The sequence below is a fragment of the Nicotiana tabacum genome, chromosome 22, assembly GCF_000715075.1.
Source record: "Nicotiana tabacum cultivar K326 chromosome 22, ASM71507v2, whole genome shotgun sequence".
In the NCBI taxonomy this organism is placed as follows: domain Eukaryota; kingdom Viridiplantae; phylum Streptophyta; class Magnoliopsida; order Solanales; family Solanaceae; genus Nicotiana; species Nicotiana tabacum.
This window is the reverse complement of record NC_134101.1, coordinates 65,235,770-65,246,436: the sequence shown is the minus strand read 5'-3', so window position 1 is coordinate 65,246,436 and position 10,667 is coordinate 65,235,770. Positions and strand designations below refer to the sequence as shown.

The 10,667-nt window shown below is 34.9% G+C and overlaps 1 long non-coding RNA gene across 1 annotated transcript; it reads right to left on the bottom strand.

Moving 5' to 3' along the window:
* Positions 1-7,567: 7,567 nt before the first annotated feature.
* Positions 7,568-8,521, bottom strand: LOC107779581 (uncharacterized). The gene is made up of 3 exons (XR_001646647.2): positions 8,433-8,521; positions 8,099-8,268; positions 7,568-8,017 (listed from the first exon to the last, which is right to left on the bottom strand). It is a non-coding gene; the product is annotated as an uncharacterized LOC107779581 (long non-coding RNA).
* Positions 8,522-10,667: the final 2,146 nt, after the last annotated feature.

Genomic DNA, 10,667 nt, shown 5'->3' with positions numbered 1-10,667 from the left:
AATCAAGTTCGAATGTTGAAGTTTAATTATCTGTGAAATATTATCTACGTTTAGAGGTAAATCCATCAACCCTAGCCTTTTCTATCATCAACCCTAAACGTTATCTCTGTTTTAGTTTGTTTATTATCATTCGTAACTAGAGTTTTGAACTTGCTTCAAATTTCTTCACTGTAACTTTTTCAATGTAAAATTCAGTAACAGAAATACAATTTTCAAGGTGTAATAATACCCAAATTTCAGTCTTTTCTTGTTGCATGTGTTGTCTCTTGTTATGTCGGGGTCTAATAGTAACTGTTAATCCTTAATTAGTTTATTTTCTACTATATTCAGGTATTTCAATGTCTTTTATACTTGTTACACTGAGGTTTTTCCATGGTGAAAAAATCTCCATGGATAAGTTACATTCCTTTTCAATGGAGAATTATGTTGGTGGGATGATTACTGATTGTGTTGATGTCGATGTTGATATGTTCTTATATTTTGAGTTTCTAGGTTATGTGAAAGAGTTTGGGTACAATAGTTCTTCTGCTGTTATTTATGTTAGACCACCTAATTGTCCTGGTTTAGTAGTAATTAAGGTTCATAAGGACCTTATGGGTATTTGTGAAGAGTTAAAAAGTGGGAATATTTTGGAGGTATATGTAGATCACATGGTTGATGATGCTGTAGTGGTCCCCCCTCTATTAGAATATGTTAGCCAAGTGGGGGGTGGGGGGGGGGGTGATAGTAGTGTTACTTTTGAGAATGAATATGGTCAAGATTTGGGGGGCTGTGAGGGTTTGGGAACTTCTGAAAAGGCATCTAATGCTGTAGAAAATAGTACCAATAACAGTGTACCTACAGCTGTTACTACTAATGATAGTTCAAACTCCTCATCTGAATCAAACTCATATAAATCTAGCAGCAGCATTGATAATAGCTCAGATTCAAAGCATAAGGAATTGTTCGAAGAAGGAGAAGCTGATTATGGCTAGTTGTAGAACGTGCATTGGGTTGGACGGATATTTCTTAAAAGGGGTATGTAAAGGCCAACTATTTGTAGCCGTTTACAAAGGTGGAAATAAACATATGCTTTCACTTGCTTGGGCTGTTGTTGAGATTGCAAATATGCGCAATTGGAGGTGGCTTGTCAACCTTTTAAAGGATGATCTTCAGCTTAGAAATGGTACAAATCTAATCATTATAACAGACATGCAAAAGGTAAGCACTTGTAGTTTATTCTTATTTTTCAATTGCTATTTAACTTAAAACTAACTATCATTGTTCATTTTGCAGGGGCTTGAGAATGCTATAATAGATCTACTTCCAAATGTGTTCAAGGCACATCCTAGCTAACTGGTCTAAGAAATGGAGGGGTATAGAGAGAAGGAACTGCTTCTGGAGGTGTGCAAGGTCAACCTATAAGTGGGAGTTGAAGAAAAATCTGGATGAAATAAAGAAATTGGGTAATAAGATAGTTGATGAACTGTTGTACTACAACATAAAAAGATGGAGCAAGGTGTATTCAACACATTCTGCATGTGTGACAGTGTTAGCAACAATATGGTAGAATGTTTCAATGCTTGGATTTTGGCTGCAAGGCAGAAGACTATAGTGACAATGCTTGAAGAAATAAGGGTGAAGATGATGAACAGAATAGGTCAACTCAGGCAGTTTGGAAACACTCGGATTACTAATTTTTCACCAATGGCCATGAAAGTCTTGGAAGAGAACACACACAGGTCAATGAAATGTAACATTTTCTGGAATGGTTAGTTTGGATTTGAAGTAAAGCAAGGATCAAGTGCAAGTGAAGTGAAGCATCTAGTGGATATCAATAGGCAAACATGCACCTGCAGAGCTTCGATGTTAAAAGGCATACCATGTGCTCATGCAGTTGCTGCCTTGCATAATAAAAATCAGGAGCCTTTGAACTATATTTCTCACTGGCACAGTAATACCACTTACATAAAAATATATAGTTACTTTTAATTATGACTTGTGTGTGAAATCTGAGGTCAATCAGACGTGATTTGATAGGTTTCGGCATCGATTGCAAAATCTGAGGTCAATAAACAAACACTGTTATATATGACTAAATCGATTCAATAAACTATAGTGCTTTAACCCAGGGGTACTTATTGTGCGGATGTTTACGCTAACGATTAGGCTTATTGGTTATCGAATTATAAATAAAGTAAACCACTAGCCAACCAATAAGCCATTGGGCGGATTGGTATCAGATTAGCGATTATCGGGCGATTTATCGGATTAGCTATTAAGAAAACTTTTGGAGTAAAGCATCATATCTGCTTTGTCTTTGCAATGATTCTGGATGAAGTAATTGAAGTCCTTTGTATTGAAAATTGAACTAACTGAGTAAGACTAGAAAATAAAAATTGAACCGCAATAAAGACGCTCTGGAAAGCTGAACTAACTGAGTAAGGCTAAAATTTCTTGATTTTGCTTTGTCTTTGCAAATCAAATTCATTCAAAGCTAGAGTGGGTGTAGTATTTAAGGAACGAGATTATCAAATACGTCCTTTAGCTTAAATTATATACTTGTATATATGAAAGTAACAGACTAGCAGTACTACTCTGCCCCAACTAATTATAACTTAAATCCAATCCTACATCAAGGTCTACATCTGTTACCAGATCATTAGGGGTTTCATATACCTTGGACCGACCAAAAATATTAATTTTTATACATAGGGACAAAAGTATAAATATAAAAATTCTTAACGGGTTAACGATTTATCCAATAAGGAAGTTGAGTAATCCGCCCCCAAACCGTTAAGCCGTTAATTATAAAATTTCAAATCGCTCACCAACCATTACCCCGATAACCTGATACCAATAAGCAAATAAGCCATTTTACTATTTGGTTAACGGTTACGGTTTGGGTTTGAACAGACTTATTTACCCAAGTACTAACCTAAATCATAATTTTTAGGAAGCTTTTATGATTCAACAATCGTCAAACCATTATCATTATTTATAAAAAGAAAATGCATAAAGACCCAATTTAACTTGTCCTGAAAAATTATTTACACACCTAAACTTTACGGGTGTCCTAACACCCCACTATTGTTAGAACAATTATATTTATTTACTTCCTCCTAAGCCCTGGCCCAACTATAATTACTTGAGTGGGAAACCTACGCTTTATTATGAAGCCACGTAATTAAAATATTGAGTAAATAAAAATAACAGCCTTCCACTATTTACTAACACTCTCATTCACCCCGTTAGTTAAAATTTCCCAAATTCAAGAACCTTAATACCCAACCTTCGAAGATTCGATTTGCCTCATCAAAATCGATTTACCTGACCAAAGTCGAAGGGACCTGTTGCAAAATCCTTCGATTTCATTGTCCTCTAAGGTTCGGTTTGTTGTTATTCTTTCATTTGACGAGTTGGTGGAAGACCTGTTCGAAGCTGAAACTCTTTGGAGAATCAAGTTCGAACGTTGAAGTTTAATTATCTGTGAAACATTATCTACGTTTGGAGGTAAATCCATCAACCCTAGCCTTTTCTATCATCAACCATAAACGTTATCTCTGTTTTAGTTTGTTTATTATCATCCGTAACTAGGGTTTTGAACTTGCTTCAACTTTCTTCGCTGTAACTTTTTCAATGTAAAATCCAGTAACATAAATACAATTTTTAAGGTGTAATAATAACCAAATTTCAGCTTTTTCTTGTTGCATGTGTTGTCTCTTGTTATGTCGGGGTCTAATAGTAACTGTTAATCCTTAATTAGTTTATTTTCTATTATATTCAGGTATTTCAATGTCTTTTATACTTGTTACACTGAGTTTTTTCCATGGTGAAAAAATCTCCATGGATAAGTTACATTCCTTTTCAATGGAGGATTATGTTGGTGGGATGATTACTGATTGTGTTGATGTCGATGTCGATGTTGATATGTTTTTATATTTTGAGTTTCTAGGTTATGTGAAAGAGTTTGGGTACAATAGTTCTTCTGCTGTTATTTATGTTAGACCACATAATTGTCCTGGTTTAGTAGTAATTAAGGTTGATAGGGACCTTATGGGTATTTGTGAAGAGTTAAAAAATGAGGATATTTTGGAGGTATATGTAGATCACATAGTTAATGGTGGTGTAGTGGTCCCCTCTATTAGAATATGTCATCCAAGTGGGGGTGGGGGTGATAGTAGTGTTACTTTTGAGAAGGAATATGGTCATGATTTGGGGGGCTGTGAGGGTTTGGGAACTTTTGAAAAGGCATCCAATGCTGCAAAAAATAGTACCAAAAATAGTGTACCTACAGCTGTTACTACTAATGATAGTTCAAACTCCTCATCTGAATCAAACTCATATGAATCTAGCAGCAACACTGATAATAGCTCAGATTCAAAACATAAGGAATTATTTGAAGAAGGAGAAGCTGATTATGGCAGTGATACACATGAGGAGTACAAGGCATTTAAGGCAGAAAGAAGGACTGTAGAGATAAGGAAGAGGAAAGAAAGTGCTCCTAAACAAGAACATGATAAACTAGGTAAGAAAGAGCCAGATGTGGGGTATGATGAATATGAATCTAGGAAGAAGAAGAGTTTGGAAGGTAAGATAGGTGGTGATGAGACTTATTACCATTCATATGAAGCTGCTAGATTTGAGACAGATCCAAATGATGTTGATGATGAAGGTGAAGGAGAGGTTCAACAGAAAGTTAAAGCTAGAAGAAGAAAGACTAAAAGAAGAGTAATCTTTGACAAGACTTGCATTTGCAAGTGTACGAGATTTCAGAGAAGCTGTAACTAAATATGATGTTCAACAAAAGGTTTCTATAGAAAAATATCTAAATGAACCTACAAGGGTGAGGGTTAAGTACAAAAGGCATCTTGTCCTTGGCTTCTAGTTGCTAGTTATGATTCTAGGACTAAGGATTTTGTAGTCAAGAACTACAATCCAATTCACAAATGTGACCCTACTAATAGAAACACGCTATGCAATTCAAAGTTCTTGGCCAAAAAGTTCAATGAGAGGATAAAGGAATAACATAACATTAGAATATTCAAGTTTCAGGAGTTGATTAGACAAAAAATGGTATTGTATGTTGGGAGGACTATTTGTAGGAGGGCAAGAAATATTGTGTTGAATAAGATAATAGGTGATCATAAACTCGAGTATGGCAGAATATTATATTACAGGGATGATTTTCTTAGATCTTATACATGGAGTACATGTGTAGTGAAGCTTAGTGATGAAACTTTTGAAGGTGGGAAGAGAATGTTTGTTGGGTTCTATATTTGTTTTGATACAATGAACAAGTCATACTTGGCTGGTTGTAGAACGTGCATTGGGTTGGACGGATATTTCTTAAAAGGGGTATGTAAAGGCCAACTATTTGTAGCCATTTACAAAGGTGGAAATAAACATATGCTTTCACTTGCTTGGGCTGTTGTTGAGATTGAAAATATGCGCAATTGGAGGTGGCTTGTCAACCTTTTAAAGGATGATCTTCAGCTTAGAAATGGTACAAATCTAATCATTATAATAGACATGCAAAAGGTAAGCACTTGTAGTTTATTCTTATTTTCCTATTGCTATTTAACTTAAAACTAACTATCATTGTTCATTTTGCAGGGGCTTGAGAATGCTATAACAGATCTACTTCCAAATGTGTTCAAACCACATCCTAGCTAACTGGTCTAAGAAATGGAGGGGTATAGAGAGAAGGAACTGCTTCTGGAGGTGTGCAAGGTCAACCTATGAGTGTGAGTTGAAGAAAAATCTGGATGAAATGAAGAAATTGGGTAATAAGATAGTTGATGAACTGTTGTACTACAACATAAAAAGATGGAGCAAGGTGTATTCAACACATTCTGCATGTGTGACAGTGTTAGCAACAATATGGTAGAATGTTTCAATGCTTGGATTTTGGCTGCAAGGCAGAAGACTATAGTGACAATGCTTGAAGAAATAAGGGTGAAGATGATGAACAGAATAGGTCAACTCAGGCAGTTTGGAAACACTCGGATTACTGATTTTTCACCAATGGCCATGAAAGTCTTGGAAGAGAACACACACAGGTCAATGAAATGTAACATTTTCTGGAATGGTTAGTTTGGATTTGAAGTAAAGCAAGGATCAAGTGCAAGTGAAGTGAAGCATCTAGTGGACATCAATAGGCAAACATGCACCTGCAAAGCTTGGATGTTAAAAAGCATACCATGTGCTCATACAGTTGCTGCCTTGCATAATAAAAATCAGGAGCCTTTGAACTATATTTCTCACTGGCACAGTAATGCCACTTACATGAAAATATATAATTACTTTCTTCATCCTGTTTTGGGTATGAATATGTGGCCAGAGTCATAAAACCCAATTGTTATACCACCTCATGTCAAGAAGATGCCAGGCATGCCAAAGAAGGTTAGAAGAAAAGAGCCAGGTGAAAATAAGACAGGAAAATTATCCAAAAATAGAGTGAAAATGACATGTAGCAATTGTCATAACAAGGGTCATAACAAAAAGAGTGTCATAAAGCTGCTGGAAGTAATACTGCTGCTACTTCAGCAAGTTCTGTGCTGCAAGTGTTGGTAGTTCAAAGCCACCAAAGCAAAGTACTAGAAGAGGAAGGGGTAGGCCAAAAGGTTCTAAAGAAAAGGTGAAGTTCTTCCCTTTAATGTCTTCTTTCTCTTTTTTAAATAATTAACAAATTCTTACTTTTCATTGGTTGGTGTAGGATATTGGTACTAGTAGTGATGTAAGAACACAATATAACAGGCCAAGGATGATTGGGGTGGGAGTTTTACACACTCAAAGTGGCTTTAAATTTCAAAATGTAAGTTCTAACACTACCTCTCATATTTAGGTAAATTCATTCTCTGATTTTCTGTTGGATTTTGGCAGCCTGGAATGTTCTCTACAAACTTTAAGAATGTGAGGTCTTCAACAAAAGTAACTGGAGATCCAGGCCATCAACCAATAGGAGGTGTTAAATGGATAGGCAAAGAAGTTATGACATCAAGACAGCTTCAACAATTGAGAAGCAAGAAACTCATTTAAACAAGGTCTAGGGCTGCTAAGTTGAGCCAGGAAAGCACCACTACAAAACCACCCAATTGATCAAGATACTGTTTTGTGGATGACTGTATTGCAATAGACTGCATTATGATAAAATCTTATGTAGCTATAGACTACAATTCTGTATTATGATAAGGATTTTTAAGCAGCTATAGACTGCATTTCTCATTTTGTTATCTTATAGTGTCTGTTTTGCTGCTGCTACAATAAGAACAAATAGATGTTTTGTTATCTCATTTTGTGGCTGTTTATTAGGTATATTTCTTTTAGGTCAATGAGACCAAATATGTATTTTTATACAGTTTATGCAGCTGCCATATTAAGTCTTTTGTGTGTCTATTGTTGATATTAAACACTAAAAATAGATGTATGAAGATACACGTTTGATTGATTGCCAAGTTCTGGGCATACAAAGAAACAATAAGAACGCACATACAACACTTCAAAATGTAAAAACAACACTTCATTAGAATTAACACTTGATTACATTTCGTTGAAAGGTTTATTAAATTCAAATGAAAGGTCCATTACAAACATACAAAATAATACCTACAAGCAACAACTACATACATATTGAGATGACAAAATTAGATTCAAAATGGAAACCTCATTGAATCTTCTTTCAATGACATTTCTGGATACCTACAAGCAACAAGTATAATACACATCCCCAATATAATGAACCAAAGTACATTTTTTCTAGCCTTGGACCTAGCCAATTTGCTCTTCCACTTTTTTTCCTTCTCTTTCATCTTCTCCATATCAACAATTTCACCAATTGAGCCTCAATCTTCTTCATCTTCTCCTCTTCTATGGTGTTTTCAACCTTTAAAGTTGCCCTCGGCTTGGCAAGATTTTCAGAGTCTTCTAATGCAGTCTCAAGTTCACCCATTTTGTCAAGCAAATTTGGAATAACAAATTTGGACATAGGATCAATTTCGGAATCCTTCCAAACCCAAAAATCACAAGATCGTGGACCCTAAGATGAATAACAAAAGAAAATTAATCAATGATAATTTTTCACAACTCAATTATTGAAAGAATTTTCAGTATTATTTACCCCTTAGTATGGACAAACCCAATATCTTCTTCCTGGGTTCCTGTGGGTCCAAGCTGTTAAGAAAGGCAACACATAGCCATGGTTGCATCAAATTTCTCCACTTGACTCATTTTCTTCCTCTTCCGTGCAAAGCCTTGTCAAATTCAAGCCTTTTGAAGGCATTGCAACAACTACAACACAAACATACGATACCAAAGTCAGATAATTTGCCGATAAAAAAATTAGAAACATCAGCCATATTACAATATTTAACCGAGAGAAATTGAATTTTAGGAGAAAGACATAACAATAATAAAATAAGAAATTAGGGTTCTTAAAGAGGAGAAAGATTAACCTTTGCTTTCAAAGATTAAAACTTCAAAGGGCAATTTGATGCAATTTCGGCAGAATTTAGATGAAGAAGAAATTAGGGTTATTCAATTGGGTTTGGTAAAATATTGGGGAAGAATGGATTTTATCGTTGGTTGGGATTTATATTGAAGTTAATAATTTAATTTTATCTTTTTTTGGGGTGTTTTTAACGATTAAAAAAGAGCAAAGACGCGCTCGATTACGTTGTCTAAGATGCGCGGTTGGCCAAGGCTTAGGAGGGAGTAAATAAATATAATTGTTTTAACAATAATGAGATGTTAGGACACCCTTAAAGTTTAGGTGTATAAATAATTTTTCAGGACAAATTAAATGGGTTCTTTATGCATTTTCTCTATTCATAAATTCAAACTTACAAGCAACTAGGAAAAATAGAACTACAAGAGCAGGTGACCAGCATATGGCAGAGATCCGACCATGCTTCGTAAAAAGTTCTGTATTTTATATATTTTTATGCAAAATTTGCGTGCATACACTATATATGACGACACTCCTTCAAAATAATGGAAATAAAATATTAATTTGGGACAAAAAAAAGCTTTAAAATTACCAAAGTCTTACGCAAGAAAAGTGTAAATTTGCTTGATCAAATTAAAATATTCCTACCACAAAAATGACAATATCCTTGTATTAATTCTGATCAATGCATGCATTACCATAATAGGTTCCATAAATGCAAACAACAAGCTAGTCGTTTAAGAAAAGTACTCAAAAACCAAAGTAGAAAAGAGAAAATCGACGAAAAGAAATAAGAAAATTAATAATAAGATGAAGGAAAAATCTTTAAATTACTAATTTAGTGTCTTAATCAACCACATCAACCTTGACTGAGCAAGATAATAACCTACGAAAAATGGAAAACAAAGCAGCGCATGATATCTCCTTAGCTTTTCTAAATCCATTTGTATAATCTTTAGTTCTGCGACTCCGAGCACTACTTGAATTATCACCAATATTACGAGCTTTTCGTTTTATTCCATAGTATTTCAGTACTATTTTTTCACAAACGCTCTCTTCTTTTGAAAACGGGTAGCTTCTTAAGTATAATTGCCTGTATGAAAAGCTATCCAGCACGTTAGGCTTAGGATGATTGCACCCAATATTGCTATTCTGGTTTATTTTTGAGCTGATTAATTTTATGAACTGGACGTCAGATTCTGGCCATTTGTACAGGTTTACGTATGTTGCTCTTACAGGTGCTCTAGCCATCTTGATTTTCTCATCATCAACGCATACGCTCTCTTCTCTTAAAAATGGGTAGCTTCTTAAGTATAATTGCCTGTATGAAATGCTATCCAGCACCTTTGGATTATTTGGATGACTGCACTCAATGTTGCTATTGTCGTTGTTTAACCTTGAGCTGACGACTGATTTTATGAACTCAGCGTCCGATTCTGGCCATTTATACAGGTTCACATATGTTGCTCTTACTGGTGCTTTGGCAAGTTCGTTAACGCAATTAGTTGATATGCAGGCGGATGCCATCTTGGTTAATTTTCCGGCGAGAATTTAACTTATCTCACTTACCTCTCAATCTGAAAAATTAGGTAGCTAGCTAGCATTATGCCTACAGTATTTATAACGAGAGAAAAATCAGTTTTGATTACAAATTAGGAAACCTAATCCCGTATTATGTTTACTACAAAACCTATTTAGATATGACTTAAAAGAGACTGGCAAATACAAAATCCTAAGTAATTTAGGATTACTAATACTCTTGTTTTAATTCCAATAAGGTCCGCTTCACTTTCTTTTGTAATCGGATTACAGTTTTGAAGCGCCGTCGATGTAGAATTGAGGCAAGGGCCTCAAGCCTACGACGCCGAATCACTTACAGTTCAGCCCGCTTCATCCTACAACCATAAATATCCATTACAGTTTTACACTTCTTCTATACTGTCGTCTGCTCCTTGACATGGCCTTAAGTAGCGTTATGTCGGGTGATTTGCATAAAAGTGATATTTTTGCGTTATTTAAATGCTATCTTCAGTTTGACATTTGTGCATAAATAGCCTTTTCATATTTAATTAAAATATTAGACTAAAATATCTGTAAGTTACAATTGAAGCGCAATGGAGTATATAATTTCTATTCTAAAAAATAATAGAGTTTTAATTTACTGCAAAAAAAACCACCGTACACATACAAGAACCAAAATTAATGGTTCTTTTTAGAATTAAAAAGTGCAAGAGAGTTCTCA